The sequence below is a fragment of the Festucalex cinctus genome, chromosome 21 (assembly GCF_051991245.1).
Source record: "Festucalex cinctus isolate MCC-2025b chromosome 21, RoL_Fcin_1.0, whole genome shotgun sequence".
Classification (NCBI taxonomy): Eukaryota; Metazoa; Chordata; class Actinopteri; order Syngnathiformes; family Syngnathidae; genus Festucalex; species Festucalex cinctus.
The window spans coordinates 6,725,653-6,743,774 of record NC_135431.1 but is presented as its reverse complement, the minus strand read 5'-3'; the positions used below and the strand labels follow the sequence as shown (position 1 = coordinate 6,743,774).

At 37.1% G+C, this 18,122-nt stretch overlaps 1 protein-coding gene across 17 annotated transcripts in view; it reads left to right on the top strand.

The window, feature by feature from the left end:
* Positions 1 to 18,122, top strand: part of fam49a (family with sequence similarity 49 member A) — a 73,161-nt gene that overhangs the window by 25,847 nt on the left and 29,192 nt on the right. For all 17 annotated transcript variants that reach the window (XR_013281300.1, XR_013281299.1, XR_013281296.1 and 14 more), the window contains 2 exons: positions 7,508 to 7,625; positions 15,206 to 15,330. The gene's annotated coding sequence lies outside the window, so the exon portion shown is untranslated. The remainder of the gene's footprint in view (positions 1 to 7,507; positions 7,626 to 15,205; positions 15,331 to 18,122) is intronic.

Below are 18,122 nucleotides of genomic sequence, written 5' to 3'. Positions count from 1 at the left end.
CGCTTCGTTGAGCATGTTGGGTGCAGGTAACTCATTAAGCTGACAGAACAACCTCCTGGGGTTGCCCTAGTGTGCCGAATATATGACATCCTCTGGCACTTGCTTATCATATTTCAGCAGGTTAAATACTTTGTCAGACGTTAGCATTTATTTTAAAGTAAAAGCAATGTAAAACTTCAGTGTTGCTGCACGTGGTATTTTCCCACCGAGGAATATTTGCAAGTGTCATCACAGCGGAACAGTTTGTAATTTGCACTGTATCTGAAAATATCAAATCTCATAGATTCATCCTGCCAAGAAGGTTGAAGCTAATACAAGTGTGGATGAGTGGACCATCCTCAGTGGAGATTCAGATGACTGCCTTGTTTAGATAAGAACACAAACAGATAAACACTGTCAAAGCGATTAGCAAGGATGGTGTTAGTGTCATTTTTAACAGAAGTAGATACAAGTTCAACCATAGGATATTGTCGAAACCAAAAGGTATCAGAGCTGGAGTGTCATCACAGATTAGCATCATTAGCTAGCATTAGTTTACCAGCACATACTCGAATAATATTCAACTAAATTGTCGAAACTGAGGCAAGGGGGTATTAATGTTTGTCATATGCCACACCACGACACTAATCGACTTTGTAATTCTGTGACTTGGTGATGAAATGCTGCTGCCACAAATGAAAATGCAATCTGATCTGTATGGGAGTAGGCGCCGTTCATTTGCAGTCCAGACACAGAGGGGTGAAACTCTCCTCCTAAGGGAGTCTCTGAGTTTCCCGACGCCATAAACAACACCACAAATGTCGCTTTGTTGCTTTTAGTCGCTAGACAGGTCTGAAAGGCTGCAGTTGTCAATACTGATTAGCCTGTTGTGTCATATGCTAATCTACGGCAACAATATTTCCACAATGAAAGGTATCTTTTGTGTCAACTGATCTGACCCTCAGCAACAAAGAGTAAAGGTATTTGATTTAAATAAGAAAAAAACATTAGCTTTATTTATTTTTTTATGTAATTATTATTGTTATTATTATTATTATTAATTTATTTTTTTTATTTTTTTATTTTTTTTTTGTACTGCAAGGTCACTTGAGAGAGGAAACCAATGAATATTTTCTGGTCAGTAAATCATATATATATATATATATATTTTTTTCTAATTTGACCACTTTTTTTTTTTTTGTCTGAAAGGAAGATATTAGTATGTCTTACATAACCCTTTAACCATGCTGCAGTGCATGCCCCAACTTACTTCTGCTCTGTGTGGAAAAAAAAAACAGCACAAGCCATTTTATTTCCGTCCTATTTCTATTGTAGTTATTTTTCCTGACACTCTGTATATAAAATGTCTACTTTGTTTTTTTATACAGAAAGTTAAACAAAATTATCCTTTTACTTTTATCTGTACAACACATCCCATAAGCGACTGTTCAAAGATGCTGTTCACATTTAGAATCATTTTAATGTGTTAAGTATTTTGACTTAAACTATAAAAGTATCAAAATATGTTAACCTCTATATGATGAGGTAAAAAGAACATAACCACCCTTTAAAGGTGTGCACTCATGTCACAGCAAATAGTGGGGGAAAAAATGAAAAGACTGACACTTTAGAGCGCCTTGTTGTCGACCATGAGTGTTCGCACTTCATGGAGAGGAGAGAGCAATGGGGGTAAGAAAAAAAAAGTCCGACGTGACAGCCAGTGTGTGAACTCGAGCTTCGCGGTGGTGTGACCGATTTAGAGTGCCTCGTTGTGTTGACCTGAAATATTGTACCCACCGGAAGTAGATGTTTGTTTGTTTTTTGTTTGTTTGTTTTTTTTTTTGTTTTTTTTTTGCAGAGCATTATACATTTCTCCAGGTCATAGCAGCACATACACCACAAAGGAAGACCTGAGCCGAGCTGGCTGTGAGGCAGACATGCTCACCACTATACAACTGTGTACAAGCATAAAATATGACTCAGTCACAATGGGCACACTTTTATTGCATTTTCTGGGCAAACAGGACGATAAATATTTAACTTTAACAGTACTGTTAGCTCAATATAAAGTATTATAATTTCTTTTTCCTTCGAGCAAACTTACTTTTCTTTTTCTTCTTTCAAACATTAATGTCACAGCTGGATGTGTCCACAGTGGGCTCAGCTGGAGGTGACTTGCAGCAAAGCCAGCATTAGAATTCAACTCTTGGTCGCCCATAAGTCACCCACCGCTTTACTCTTCCACTGGCAGCCTCACTCTTTCAATCACTCCCTGCACCATTCCTTTATTAATGCCTCCTGATGAATTCCTCCGCTGTACTTTCCCGGAACATCATGCTCATGCGCTACACTTAATTAGTTCGTAAGCGTCTTCCCATTCATTTGTATAATTGCTTCTTCGCGGTCTTTATTCAAACCGCATTAAAGCAGAAGGAGGTAGCACTTTTACCTTGAATTTACAGCTTCAACGTCATTTGGATGGTCCACTGGCTTGTAATGAGTTGAAGAGGGTGGCTGTTATTGTCATGGCGACCCCAATTAGCCGGCCCGGACACCCCTCGTGTTTTGTTCGGGCAAATGTGGTGTTCCGTTGCGGTGCTTAGTAAAACTATCATCCATCTCTTTTATTTGCCACTTGTCCTGATTTGGGTCACCTGTGAGCTGATCAACTGAAGTCTATCATGAGATCAGTCCGGGGTACATCCTGGAATAATTATTTTTCCAGCTAGGTGCAATCTCTCAATTAACCTAACGCATATTTTGGAATGTGGGAGTAAATTAGTAAATCAGTATTTGCAGTTTAACAACAATCAAAACACTTGAAGATCACTCATGGAGTTCCCCAAGGGTCTGTGCTAGGCCCTAAACTATTTATACTGTACATAAATGATATCTGTTGTGTCTCAAAAATATTCAAAAGTGTCTTATGTGTAAACCAGCCTGCAGTAAATATTCCCTTTCATTCCAACTTCCTTTTATGTTGATGTGCACCTTTCCTGATTCGATTTGTTCCTGCAGTACAACAAACTAACACGCAAACAAACATATTTGCAGGGATAATTAGGACATGTGTAACAAGATCTAACAGAGATCAATACTAGTTCTATTTTCGTATTGAGCAAACTCTGCTGTCATCCTGCTGGCATACAACGCAGTGACTTTAAAGGCCCAGTCTGTCGGTTTCACTCAGGAAAATGCACTTTTTAAAATACAGGATGTACACACTTTAACTTTCTCTCAATCTTCACATCTGGGTTTATGTTAATCTGTGGTGGTGATTTTGTCATAACCCCCCCAGCCTGTATTTTGTCATTTTGTTTGTTTTGTAAACAGCGGGACGTTTCTGTGGAAAAACAGTGTTACAAAACAAACACAAAATGACAAAATACAGGCTGGGGGTGTGGGGGTTTACGACAAAATCACCCGCACACGTTAAGAAAAGCCCAGATCTGTAAATTGAGAAGTAGTTTGTTTATTTTAATCCTGTATTTAAAAAGTGCATTTTCCTGAGTGAATCCGGCAGACTGCGCCTTTAAAGCAAACTAGGATAGCAGGATGAAAAAAACAAAATCAATATAATCTAGATTCCAAAGTCAGCATGAACTATCTGATTGTGTGTAATTTATAAAGCATTTGTGAATTTTCTTGGTGCATGTGTTAGATAACGCTGGCACAGCCCGCTCTTATCTTTTTCTGCACCCCAGCCAGCAGCTCTCGTCCGCGGGGACCGTGTGGCCTCGTGGAGGCCTTGTTAGCCCTGGAAGTGGGGCCCTGAGCCAGCTGCACTGAAATAAATAGAGCTGCAAATGCACCAGAACATGTTGTCCTGGAGGATTAAGCTTTTGCCTATATGGCCGTGAGTAGTTTTTTTTTTTTTTTTTTTTTTTTTTTTTTTTTTTTTTTTTTACTTGTATAAATGGAGACTGTCTCCCTACTCCTCCAGGCTCGTGTTTGTGTTGTGTCTTGCACAGCAGCATTCCCAAACGCGTATTTTCACCATGGCAACACACATATATTGTATGCGCATCAGCTTTAATTCTCCGTCATGTCGGGAGTGCGCTATCGCTTTGAATGCAGATTAGGCTAATTGGAATGGATGTTTGCTGCCTGTGTGTTCTGTTCCGATAAATTACCTTAAAAGGTTTAAGCAATCACGTTGCAAAATATATTATTCACAGACGTTGATGTTCTGACAACACCTGCATTGCTATGCGGTGAAAGTGCACGTTGTGGATAAAGTTTCAAAAACAAGCCGAGCGCCGTGATGAACGATGAGGACAATAACACGCGGCACTTAATTTGATTTGCACAGTGAAGTTTTGATGTATTAGTCCAGGGAGTGAAAAACAAAGGAGATGATTGCACATTATTGCTGCAGTCCTCTGCGGCTCTCCAGGAAGAAGAATAATTCATACATCTTTGAGCGGGCATTTATCTTTATACACCTAGAAGCATATGGAGGAGCTCAAAAAGCGGGAAGGTAAAAATGTCATTTCAGAGGATAAATAATACATGCCTGCGACTATTGTTTGTTTGTCTACATGTGCTGCTTCACGTTTTTGTTGAAATATCCACTGTTTAAAGGTTATAACACCACAGCATTAATTGTATTTGTTTAAATGTTTGTTAGCATTAAGTAGACTGCACTCAATACACCAAATTACTGAGTTTACTAGGAATTCAAGCAGAAATCGATTGCCTTAAACCACTTTCGTTTAAGTAATTAAAGTAAAAAGAAAGAAAAGTAGTAAAAAATTACAATGTGTAAAAACTAAAGCGGTTCAAAGAGGGTGACCAGACATCTCATTTTGGCACGGACAGTCTCATTTTCAAGCCATGGGTCCCGCGTCCCAGTGGATTTTTGCCAACCTCATTGTTCTGCATATGAAATAGAACTACTTCCTGCTTTTGTATCTAAGAATCATGGGAAATGTTTACCTACTGCGGTCGCCACTTGCTGGTCAGACATCGTAAGCTGAGCAAGAAAAAGGAATTTAATTCTAAAAAACAAAAAAGTGAACTCGACATATGGAATAAAAACGAACTAATTTAACACAAGTCCAAAAAACAAGACACAAAATAACAAACCTAAAAACCAGACAGAAACGGCAGCAAGCACAAACCCATCAGTTCTTCACATGCGCAAACGGAAATAGCGATTAGTGCCCATTTAAAAAAGGAAAAAAGAAAAAAAAGCGTTAAACAGCGTCACAATGATGTCAAACACTAAACGAGCTGGTCACCTCCTCCATTCCACGTCGTTGCTACAGCAACCTGTAGATGTGAAAAATTGATAGTGAAAACATGACAAAAAACGAAATCCTATCAAAAGCAAAATAAAACAGATCATGACATGACAGGAGGTCTAGAAAATATAGAGATGTCAAGGGGATGAAAAAAAATTCTAGTATGACCCAAAGGACACAACCACTGAGTCTAGCATAGAGGTGAAAAGATTGTTTTGGTGCCATTTTTCAACAAAGGGTACAAGTTGTTGTTTTATTTTATAAGTCCTTTTGTTGTCTGATTGCTTGTCTCACCTTGTTGCGCTGAAACTCTATTGTGTCTCGGTTCACTTTTCCGCCCAATTCATTTGAGCGTTTGATTTGCCCTTGTAAAATGACCACTTTCTGCCCCTTTTATTGCTCTTAGTTGAAAATAAATCCAAGCAAATGTGAATGATGCAACATGTTTATTTTATTTACCGTTAAATTAATTTGCAGCAGTTAGAAGTCCACCCCCAAAACAATTACAGTACCTGGGGTGTGAATTTAGTAATATCCTCTTACCTCCGCACACAAGAGCAACTTTGATGTTTGGTGATGGAATCAAGAGGCTTGGAGCCCACTGCAGAGCCGCTATTGAAGAAAATCCTCCCCCTTGTGTGTAACTAACTCCATTAATTCCGAGTGAGCGCTGATGCCATTTGGAGTTCTCTCATAACAGAGGCCGTAATGTAGATCCACTTCAATGCATTTGGCTTTTAGTGCCCCTGCAACTGCATCTCTTGTATAAATGAAGCCTTTGCTGATGGATGGATGGATGGATGGATGGAAGGAAAAGAGGATGCAGGAGAGATGCTTTTGTTGTTGTACAATATTATTACATCCATCCAACTATAACCATTATATAAAGGTTAATACTTATACATCTGTATGTACAATAGCTATAAAAAGTCTGCACACCCTACAATAAACATGTGAGACTAAAATATTTTCTTCTAAACTAAATGGATTTTTTTTTCTTATCTTAAGGCTAAGTTGAAGCAACTGAGATTGTGGTTGCAAAAGTCTGCACACCCCATTAACTGGGGATGTGACTGTTCTGAATTAACAGATCAAACTCATGTTTAGGTGTCAGAACACACCTGCCATCATTTGAAGTGACTTTGATTAACCTGAAATAAACTTAGGATGTTCTAATAGGATTTTTCCTGACATTTCTTTTGCTTTCTGACAAAAGCCTGATGGTTTTGCGCTGAGAGGTATTTCGAACTGTTCATAATTCCCTCCACCTTGAAATAAGTTGATGCTTTGTAATTTTGGCCAAATAAATTTTAAGATTAGCTTTATTTATTTATTTATTTATTTATTTATTTATTTATTTATTTATTTATTACGTCACCCAAAAAAAAGTAGCTTTCGAACTGGAGTGTGTCACTTTTTCATCCATTCGAAGCTTTTGACCTAAAATAATATTTTAATGCTATTTAAAATGCATTATTTAAAGGTATCGGTACTCGAAACAGCAGCTGATACCAGTATCGATCGCCCCCTTGTGGCCGTTTAGTGATCAAGAACTCGAAATGAGAAGAATAGAAATTTCTCATTAATTTCATGCAATTTTAAAGAAAAATGTAAAATCGTGATATATAGGTATTTCTTTACAATGATCTGTCATTGTTTTTTGGGTGAAATGTTATCAAAAGTAGTATCGGTATCAGTGACTAAAAAAGTGTTATTCAAGTCTCCATTAGTTTTCAAAATTTACAAATCTGATAAAAATTGTACAATGCCAAATAACCTTTATTAATGTGTAATCCTGAACAGAAAAAAAAATATTGATTATCATGACCTCTCTGAGAAGTTGTCTCAAATTGAGGCATACTTTGAAATTCCTCATATACAAAAAAAAAAAAAAAAAATGGTTACAATATCAAGAGATCCCTGAAAAATAGTGATCAAAACAATATATTTTGTCAAGTAAAAATGAACACATTATTACATTAATACCTCGAAGACAGTTTTGATTCAAACTGAGCTCCATTGTAGTTCTAAAGGCAGAACTTGTAATTTAGCCTTTGTATTGGATTTCATTAGATTATGCGAGTATCTAATACTGCGGCCGATGAGCGCATAAGAGTCCTATAGAGGATAACAGAATCTGCCTCTGGGTGGTCATAATTCTCTTTGATTAGGCTGTAAGAGCAGCAGTGAGTCAGCCTGTGACTCATTTTAAGACCGTCCCAACGACTGTGTGACTAAATGTCATAAAACACAATGTGCCTTCTCTCTGGTGTGTTTTCCAGGGCGCTCACACGAGAGCTGAAGCGCTGCTGATGTTCTTCACTCTGGTGCCATCAGGTGACACTGCGCCATTCGACAACAGTCGGAAACGGGAACGTGACAGCTCTAAAACACTCTTCAGTATGTTTGCGTTTGTTCCATTTCATTTAATTGTTTATTTTCAATTAGAGATCATGTATAAAGCTTATTATGCAGTGGTGTTTTCGAACAAGCACAGCTAATATGCAGAATCCCTCAACATTTGTGTCAGAACAATACAGTCTCCAGCCACTATGTCAAATGGCTCATTAAATAACAACCACTTCTTGCATGGATACAAATGCACAAGTACGCTTGGAGAGCCCGATAGGACTCAGCGGGCTTTCAACTACGCTCAGGTTAGCATACGAAGCCTTCTTGATTTAATTGTAGTAAAAATGTGACTTAGCTTCGTACACTTACTACACTTCTTTGTGTTTATTTGCATCCTGCTGCGTCCGATAAAGAATATATGACTTTGAGTACTTTTATATTATCTGTCTGTTATAGCAATGCAACAGAGACTATGTTTACATGTTTCTGAAACATTTGGGATAATCCGTTCGCATGCGTGAGCGGACAGATTTTACGTAATTCCAATCTAAAGCAAATCGTACAGACATCACTTCTGCTTTTAACGTTCTATGATCAATAAAAGACATTATATTCATGTCGCTCCCCACATTTCCCAAAAAAATAGTTCTGTCCTGCATGTGTTTGTTTTCTTCTGTTTTTCCGGTGGGACACACGCATATATGTATGTGGGTCATTGACGGAAAAGGATTTCATCAGAATTGATTAATTATAAAAATACAGAAAATATTTATTCTTTATTATTATTTATTATTCTCTACAGTTGTACTATTATCTACAACATAAGACAGCTATTATTTTGGACAAATTTATCATGTAAAGCTTTCTAAAATGGTCACACCAGATGATCAATCAATCAATCAACTTTATTTATATAGCACCTTTCATACATTTAAAATGCAACTCAAAGTGCTGGACATCCATAATACAATAAAATAAAAGAAAGAAAAAGCCCCCCCATCCCCATGATCGTACCCACAGACACACGCAAAACCCAACAAACACATGAAAACCACAACATGGCGGGGCACAGAAGTACCCTGTAAGGAAAGGCACCCAGGAGGAGTTCATGATGGTTAGTTGCAACATGTAATATTTTCAAATTAAATCAAAGTTATGAGGTTAACATGTAGTCATCTAAACAAAACAAGCTGGCTAACCACACAAGTAAAATTTTATTGAAAATATATATTTTTTGAAAACAATTTCAAGTCATATCACATGATGTCCCAATATGACCAGTACACACCAGTAGCTAAAATGCTAACTTTTTAACATAGTACAAACCTGATAGCTGCATGGTTTCTTGACTGTCTTGTGAATGTTACAAACTCCTGTTTTTTTAAATGTATTTCAAAATAAAAATCCCAAATTATTTTTTTTCTTTTTGGTAATAATTGATGGAAATAGGCATCATCGGACAAACTTATGACCTGTGTACATATAATAATGTGAAACTGCAGGGGAGAAATCATTGTATTAAAGTGAGGCTCAGCATTGTGGCAAAATAAGATGGCCGCCGCACATACAAGTAGCTCGGGCTCTGGGTGGAGGAGTGGAACCGTCACTGGTCTTCACTGCCGGTTTGCCGTGGGTTCGCTTCCCTGCCTGGGAGACCACGTTTGTTTGTGTGAGTGAGTGTCAAAAAAACAAAAAAACAAAAAACATACAAGTAGCTCAGACCACGATTGTTTGTGAATGTGCAGAACACAAACCACATGTTTATGTACCTAATTATTTGTATTAGAAAAGAGGTAAACCATTTTTGGGTTCATGCACGTATTTACGAGGCTTTTGAAAAGCCGAATATTGCCAATTATTCGGATTTTGAACGGGTTATTGACGGGCATGTAAACGTAGTCATATACGCTATGTATTAAGCTAGTTGACTTAAAGCTAAGTTGTCCTTCGTTTTATGTTTAGCTTGACATTTTAATTAAACTCGTTCTCCTGTGATCTAATCCTTAACCCACGCAAACCAGACTTGAGTGCCGTAATTAAAGTAATGTTATGTCCAGAAAAATCTGCTATACTTCCCAGTCTACCCCGAGGCTAATAACAAAGCCCACAGGCCTTGTTAGCGGTGTTTCTCTTCAGTGGACCCCAGACTGTCATCAATGTAGCTAATTAAATCACATTAGATATGGTGGCATTGGGAAGTTCTCTAGTTCCAATCCAAACCTGTTGTCTGACTTGAGTGGCGAGCAGATTAAAGACAGAGCAAGGTCACTTTGAGCATACGGATTGTTTGATTGTAGGTCCAACTGGGATGGTTTGATTGTGCCTGAGCCTTATTAAGGCTTTATTATTCATAAACAGATCGTTTCATGCGGAGGCTCCAGCGGCACTGATTCTAAAACGCGGCAAAATAAAAGGCTGCGTCCCCTCAAGTCTTTCTTTACATCTCAGTTTGAGCCATTCAGATCCTACAAAAGAGAGCAGGTTTGTGTCCCGATAGAGTTTCATATAATGACTCATCTGATGTCCTCACTTGGTAGCTCAGAGTGCAGTTTATGCATGTGCCCAGTCTCAGATGGGGATAAAAGAAAACCTTTTTTTTTTTTCACTTGCTCTCTTTTGTGCCTCATTCTAATGGATGCTCATTGTGTTAGTGTGCATGTTAAGCAAATACACACAAATGCATACAAACACCAGCACATGCAGACAATGAGGCAAATTTGCATCAATGCTCCAATGACACACACACACATAAAGCACAGCAGAGGAGAAAAAGGCAAAGCGGGCTTTGAATAATTGAGCCAGCCTGATAAAAATAGGCAACAGAGACTTAATTAAATTTTCAAAGCCATATCTAAAAGAGTCCATGGCTGAAGGTTGAGGGCTGCTGCTTGCAGTTCTCAGACCCGTAGGAGGAATATAATTCACTTTAAAAATTGTGCTTACGTTTTCCCCAAATGTTCCACTGGTGTACAAGGATGACCATTCGGAAGCAGGACAGCAGAGGAATGTTGGTCAAGTTCATTCATTTATTCGTGATTAGAAATTTTCAGTCATTCAAACTAGGGATGGGCAACTGGCGAGCCGCTGAATGGCCCCTTAATTAATTAAAATAAATGTGTAAATAAATAAATACATGTTATTTTATTCTTCACAAAACCAAAACAAAAAAAGTTTGGTTTTTTTTGTTTTTTTTACAAAAAAATAAAAAATCCTTCTAAAACACTGATGAATATAGAAATTTTCCAGAAAAAGTCTGTCTGAGTGGCCCCTTAATTAATTAAAAAAAAAAATTAATGTTTATTAAAGTATAAAATTAAAGTATAAAATGCACACACAAAGGATGGAGAGAAAAAAATATGAACGTAAAAAGATAGGAAAGAAAATGTAATTGAAAAAGAAGAAATTGACAAGATGATTGAAGAGAAAGGCATACATAAATGGAGCGAACACGGAAGAGAAAGACTATGAACGTGTTGGCGAGGAAAAGGCGTGTGCAAAGGGGGATAGTCCTGCAGATCTTGTCTCGAGGGGAAATTGCATTGCTAAGGATTTATTGCTTCAAGTGTAATTGGGCTCAAGCAGCGCCAGGAGAGAAAATCCATCAAGGTCTCCTCGCCAGTGCAGTGGAAATCATGCTGCTTATGCACGCTGACGGCTCCTGTACGTCTCATGCGGCTCTCACTCAAACATTACTGCCCACATCAAGAAAACCTGGCTATCATCTTCCACCTTATTGCCGTAATAAGCGGGAGCCTGCTAATAAAGGTGTCTTTCCGGATGCTTAGCAGCCCCGTTTTAGGTGACTTACAGCTCTTGATTCCTCTAAAGTGGATTAAGGAATGTAATATTCAACTATTTTTCACTCAATTTCCATATGTATGACGTTGCATAAATATCTGCATTGATTACAAAAAGCCATGCAGCATTTGGATTAACTTTCTAGCAGGGGTGTCCAACATACGGCTCGTGGGCCAGAACCGGCCCATCAGGTGACCCAAAGTGGCCCGTGAGTACAGAACGCAAACTGCAGTTTTTCCCTAAAAATAACTGTTGTTGCTTATTTTGTCCACTGGAGGGCACACTGACCACTTGAATGACATTTTCAATGACGAATGACAAATTTCTGTGAGTGAGGATTGCATGCAAAAAATTTGTTAAGACATCTGAAACAAGATAATAAATAGGAATATTTTCAGAATGTACTTGTTAAGGATGTTCTATACCTCATTTTTTAGACCGAGACCATTATGAGTACTCAACTCTTGAATAGTCACCAATCCCGATACAACGATGCTTTTGATGCATAAAATTTCTCCCCCAAAAAACAATGGCACATCATTATAAAGACCCAATATAACATTTTCCTTAAAATCACAAGAAATTAGGCAATTTTCTCTTCTTCTACTTTCTAATCTTCTACTTTCTGATTACGAAACGGCCGTCACGAGTACAGATACCTTCAAAGAATGTACTTGGAATTAATTACTTGCACCTAAAAAAAAAAAAAAAACAGGAAATATTTTGATCTGTCGTTATTTATAGATAATTAGGCCATGGACAAACTGCTTTGGCCCAATTGAGATCAAATTTGGGTGAAAATGACTTTGACGTCCTGCTCTATAGCAACAACACAAGTGAACTCTGGTATTTGTTTATTCATAGTTATTAAACATAACCATAATATAATGACCACTTGCACTATCTGTTAATTAATATCCAATACAAGAGCTACACTAAAAAGAGAATTGTTGAACCAATTTAACATTGCAAATTGAATTGTTGACCAACTTAAAAAAAATTGCTTCAATTGGTAACATGATTTAATTATGTTGATCCAATGTGAATATATTAAGTTTAATTAATTATGAACTCATGAAACTTAATATAATCACTTGAATTCAGTTTCCAAAGGTAATCCAAAATTGAAAATCCTGTGTTACCAATTGAAGCAATTTTTTTTTTAAGTTGGCCAACAATTCAATTTGTAATTTTAAATTGGTTCAACAATTCTTTCTGAGTATAAATTGAGCCTTTTAAGATAGTAATGCTCTATTTCAGACATGTAATCTATTCACAACAATCTTTATATTCTCACAATAGTTTTATATATACATTATAAATGACATTGATCCCCTCACACCCCCACGCTTGTTAAGGAAGTGCACCTAATCATTCAGTTTGAAGGAAATCAGAGTGTATGGGAGTTATCAAGCAAGCTCTGACCTTGTGGAGTTGAGTTGTTAGAGTTTCATATTTTATGGCGAGTCATCAAATTTCTCTGCAATGCTCCACCCACATGCAATTTAGTTTGGTCCATGCATGCTTCAAAACTTGGCAGTAATGGTAAAAAAAAAAAAAAACTGGAAATGACCACAAAATGGCTGCTTAAAACTAAAATGGCAGACTTCCTTCATCATGTCTTGATAGATTTTGTACATCTGCTCAGCAACTGTCGATTAATTTCATCTTGGGAAATCAACTTTGAGGGCTTAATTTAAAAAAATCGAGGTAGCCAAATATTAGATTTGGACCTACCTCCAACCATAATAACAAAAACAAAATAGGTAATAAAAATGTCTCTTACAGTGTCAATCTAAGTCCAGCAAGCACTTATATAGAATTTGATTAGATTGTGCAAGTAGTTTGTGTCCCATACAATCTCCCGACTACAGCAATCATTCCAAAACGGCTTTCCTGGTGCAGTAGAGAGGTTTCTCGAGCCCCACCCGCCACTGCAGTGCGATTCCGCTTTCTCCCCGACACGCAGCAGCAGATCCACACTGCAGAACAGAGCGGGCCTGGCTCTGCATACAAATCAGGGAGCGAGCGCGACAATCCATGACTGAGCATGGAGTGGAGAATCAGAGAAGCAAGGAGGAGGAGGGAAGATGGCAAAAGAATAATAATTAAAAAAAAAAAAAAAAAAAAAAAAAAAAAGTCAGCTTGTGGAGCAGGGTACAGCGCCGCAGTTCATGAAAAGGGATTCTCCCTGGCAGGCTTTCCCTGTGCGAGGGGGTGCAGGAGGAAGAGGGGAGGAGGGTGATGTGAGTGAGGTACTGGGAGTCAGGTGCTGGCTGCTCTGTCTTGATAATGGAAGCGGCTGCTTCTAAAAATGGAAGAGCCATTGATTGAAGTCTTGCGAGCGGGTCTGATGTGAGAAGCTCGGGGACCAGCAACTCTCACTTGGAGCCGAGCTGGAATAAGAATTTGCTTCATTCATTTTTCATTTCATTTTCAGTTTATTTTTAAAAATGGGACAGAACATATTAACTCATTTGCTCCCAATAACATGTAAATATGTTATTTTTTTTATGTTTTAAGTGTGCCAAAGACGTATTTATACGTTGTTGTTGTTTTTTTTTGTTTTTTTTTGGGGGGGGGGGTCATGCTAGTGCATGCAGAAGGCTTTGATGCAGCCTCTCAACTGCAAAGAACGGTTGCAGAAATGGTAGTTATTACACAAACAGCCAGCAGGTGGCAGCAGAGCAAAGGAGATCAACCAGGGCCATGTAGAAAAAAAGCTCAATTACTTGTAATTTTAAATAGATTTGTGAGAACTGATGAAACTTAGCTCTCTTCTAATGCTAATTGCTGCAAAACGGAAACAGATAGAAACATACTTTTTTTTTCCTGATGAACTTTAATTCTTCTTTTGATAGGTTCCATGTTTTTATAGCAATTGAACACAATATTCTGTGGGCCTTGCAAAATCAGTCAAAATCCAGTAAAACAGTCGGGTGCGAACGGGATTGCTTCTGTGAAGATGGCTGGGAGCGAATGAGTTAATGAACATTTACAAATGTAAATATGTGTAGGATTATAGCCGTTTGACTAATTTGCATCCATTGTCCCATTGGCAGGAAGTTGCCCAAAGTGGGGAGAGGATAGAATAAAAGCAATTAAAAGAGGGAAAAATTAAATAATAAAACAGAAAAATACATAAAATACTATTGCCATCACCATAAAATACTTAGTTGTATTACATTTCTATAACAAAAACAGAGCCAATCACACACTACTAAGAATTACATTACAGGCAGCTGGAAAACTACTTTCAGATGCTTGGAAAATAACCAACAATATCCAAAAGTGTCAAAAACGAGATAATGTAGAATTTTGATGCTTTTGACAATGTGATCATTGTGGTTGAAGTCATGATGAAAAAACTAGAGGTGTCAGGTGATTAAAAATTGTAATTGCAATTAATTGCATGACTTCAACAGTTAAATCACAATAAATCACAAATTTTATAGCGTATCTGTTCTAAATGTACAATAAAATATTTTTTCAAAGTTTTCATACTTGTTAACATAAGTGGGGAAAAAAATGTTAAACTAACAGAAATATGGCTGAATCTTTTAGTCATTGATACAGCAATTTCATGATAAATCATAAAATTTTGTTAAAATTAAAAAGATGTACTGTACTGTACTGTAAAAAAAAAAAGGAGTGTGTTATTGATTTGTGTTGAGGTAATTTTTCTGCCACTAGATGGCACAACTGTATTTGTAAGACGGTGACAGCTCAGTTCAGCTCCATTTCTTTTCATATTAAGAGCTATCTAATCTTTTGCCTGAAGTAACTTGTGAAACTGCACATTTTAAAAAATATGTGGATTTTTGTCACAGATGAAGGTTTTCATGATGAAATTATGGAAATGGTGGACCCAACACAGACTGAAAGAAACCAGTGAACTAATACCAACAAATTGCTGAGACAACAAGACACATCTGGACAAGACAAGCATCTGGAGGTAGCTCACTCATCATATCTTAACCTAATAGAGCATGTATTTTACCTCCTGCCTGGAAAAGCATTTCATATGGAGAATGCAACAGTCTGGGAAAGTCAATGGGTTGCAGGTTTGATGCCGTTATTGCAAGTAAGGTTCATATCACTTTAAGTTAATTTAACAATGTCAGTTCCAATACTTTTGCTCACTTGAAAAGTAGGTGGCCTCAAACAAAAGTTGCTCAACTTTTGGAGGAGACTCTAAGACAAAACTAAACTAAATCTAATCATAACGGTCAACAGAAACACCAATTCTGAAAATGGTGTCTTTTGTTGTTCATTTATAGGAAAAGTGCTGCAAAAACATAACAATGTTGTAACCCGAATGCTTCCAAATACGAATGTTTAAAAAAAAAAAAAAGTAAATGCAATCAATCACTGTATAAGTTGAAAATAGAACTTGCAGTGTATAACAACGTTTTATGTGCAGACATAGATGGATGCTGACATTTGATAGCCAGCAGTTTCTCATGCTTGGAAAGCCAAGCAGAGTAATCAGTCATGGGTAAACTGTCTGGATGGCAGCAGATATTCATCTTCATCAGCTGTAAAGACAGAAGAAAAAAAAAGGTGGATACACCTCTGTCATGCCTGTAAGCCTGTTTCCACCATTTCTGCCAACATTTTTGACAGAAGATGAATGCATATTTAGATTGCTGGTATCGTATTTCAGGGTATAGTGTGGCAGAAAAAAAGTAATAAGAGCTCCATGAGTATAAGAGCCAACATAGCCCATATGCTTGCAGTTTGTTGTTGAATAAGCTTCATTTGTTTAATTTTGTCAATGTTGACACCGACAGTTGCTAGATAGCCTGTTGCGCTAACGGCTAATTGCGCAGCTAACACCATTTTTCAGGAATTATTTGCCTTGGCGGAGACCAAATAACTAATAAAGTAAATAAACAAACATTAATTGTTGTTGCTTATTACTGTTAACTAATAAACAATACTTTTAGAGCTGTTGTGTTAAACAAATAAGATCTTCGGCACTTGGCCAACAACCTCGTGCATACAAATTACAGCCATATGCAATATCACTCTTTGTTGTCAAATTTTGTTGAATTTTCCCAACCTTCTTGAAAGTAACATAAGGATGCTAGCCTAACCCTTAATGGAATAATTAATTGATTAACAGGCATCGTCGAGCCATTTTCTTTTCTCGGCAAAGGGAAAAGACATTCTTGATTGACACAATGAGTGCACAATTTTATCATAATCATAATCAGCCCCATGTAAAGTTTCTGCTAATAACTAGTAATTCCAAACACATTTTAGTAATATAACCGATGGGGAATGTTGTCAGTTATTAATAGCATGTCATTTCAGCATAGAGCGCCCGATGTACTGTCAATATATCGTCATCATGTCACGATATTAAAAGCAGCACATCTGTTAAGAGTCAGGTTGATTTGCATTTGTGCAGTTCTAGCACCCTCTGGTGGCTTGTTTTTTTAGTGCAGTTTGATTTTCACAAGGCATGTTTTGTCCCTTCTAAATTTAAAATCCACGTTAATGGTCAGAAGCGAGTCAATATGTGGAGGAATTCAATGTATGTTTTCTTAGTATGACCTCTTTTTTTTTTTTTTTTTTTTTTTTTTTTTTTTTTTTTTTTTTTTTTTTTTTTTTTTTTTTTTTTTTTTTTGTATCACCACAATATCGTGATAATTATTGTGTCGTAATAATATTGCATCGTGATGTTTGGATATTGTTCCATCCCTGCTAATTTCAACTGAACCATAATTCATATATGTTTTATAAATAATGAGATTAGGTTTGGGTAATGCTTAGAGAACACACAAAACATACTATAACCATGCCATTCTTTTTTTATTTTTGATTACACAAACTTTCATGATATTTTTGTGACAAATATTTTTGCCTAAGCGTAAATACTATGTGTACTATATAACCACAAAAGAATTTCAATGAGTACATCCATCTTCAGCATCCTCATCAGAGTCCTTTAAGGCAGCATTGATAGTAGGAAGCAGCATCGTAGGTCAAAATCTTTTTCTTTCTTTTTTTTAATCACAAGCCTCTTCTCTCAGGACCTTGATTTACACTCATATTCTGCCTCATTTTTATTCATGCCTTGCAGCACCCCTGCATGGCCATTTTTCTGCTTTTAACCTTGAGAGCAAGCAGAGAAATTTCCATGCGGAGACATTTTTCAACCACAGAAGCTGCCCTTCGTTTTGTAGATTTTCATTTGATGGAACGGGGGTGGTTTGCTTGAGGCTATTGCGCAATGAAAATGCCATTATTTCATCTGTTGAATATAATGCATTTGTTATAATATTCAAACAAAATGATGGCAAACAACAAACAGCCTGAAATTGCAACAAATTGCCTGAAATCAACAATGTTTTCTCGGGTTGGTCACGTGACATTCACAAGCTGAGCTGTGATTGGTTACCTGAGCCCTTGTGATTTCATTTTCAGTCGACAGCAAAATGTGTTTTTAAAGGTACTTTGTACCTGAAAAATAATGAAAATATCAAATTTAAAGGCAAAATATTAATGTTTGACTGCCAAAAATGGCTAAATAAGTAAAGTATCCCTTTGAATGATTTATCCTGACAAGTTTAGGATTCTAGAAGCCACGTTAGCATTTGCGTCAAAATGCAGACAAATCCTAAAAAGTAATTTTCATAATCATGTGTTGTGCGCGGATGACAAATTTCTGAGCTCTCCACGTGGGTTGCAATCTACAAAAGAAAATCAAACAGCGTCTGATTGCGTGTCCTTTTCAAG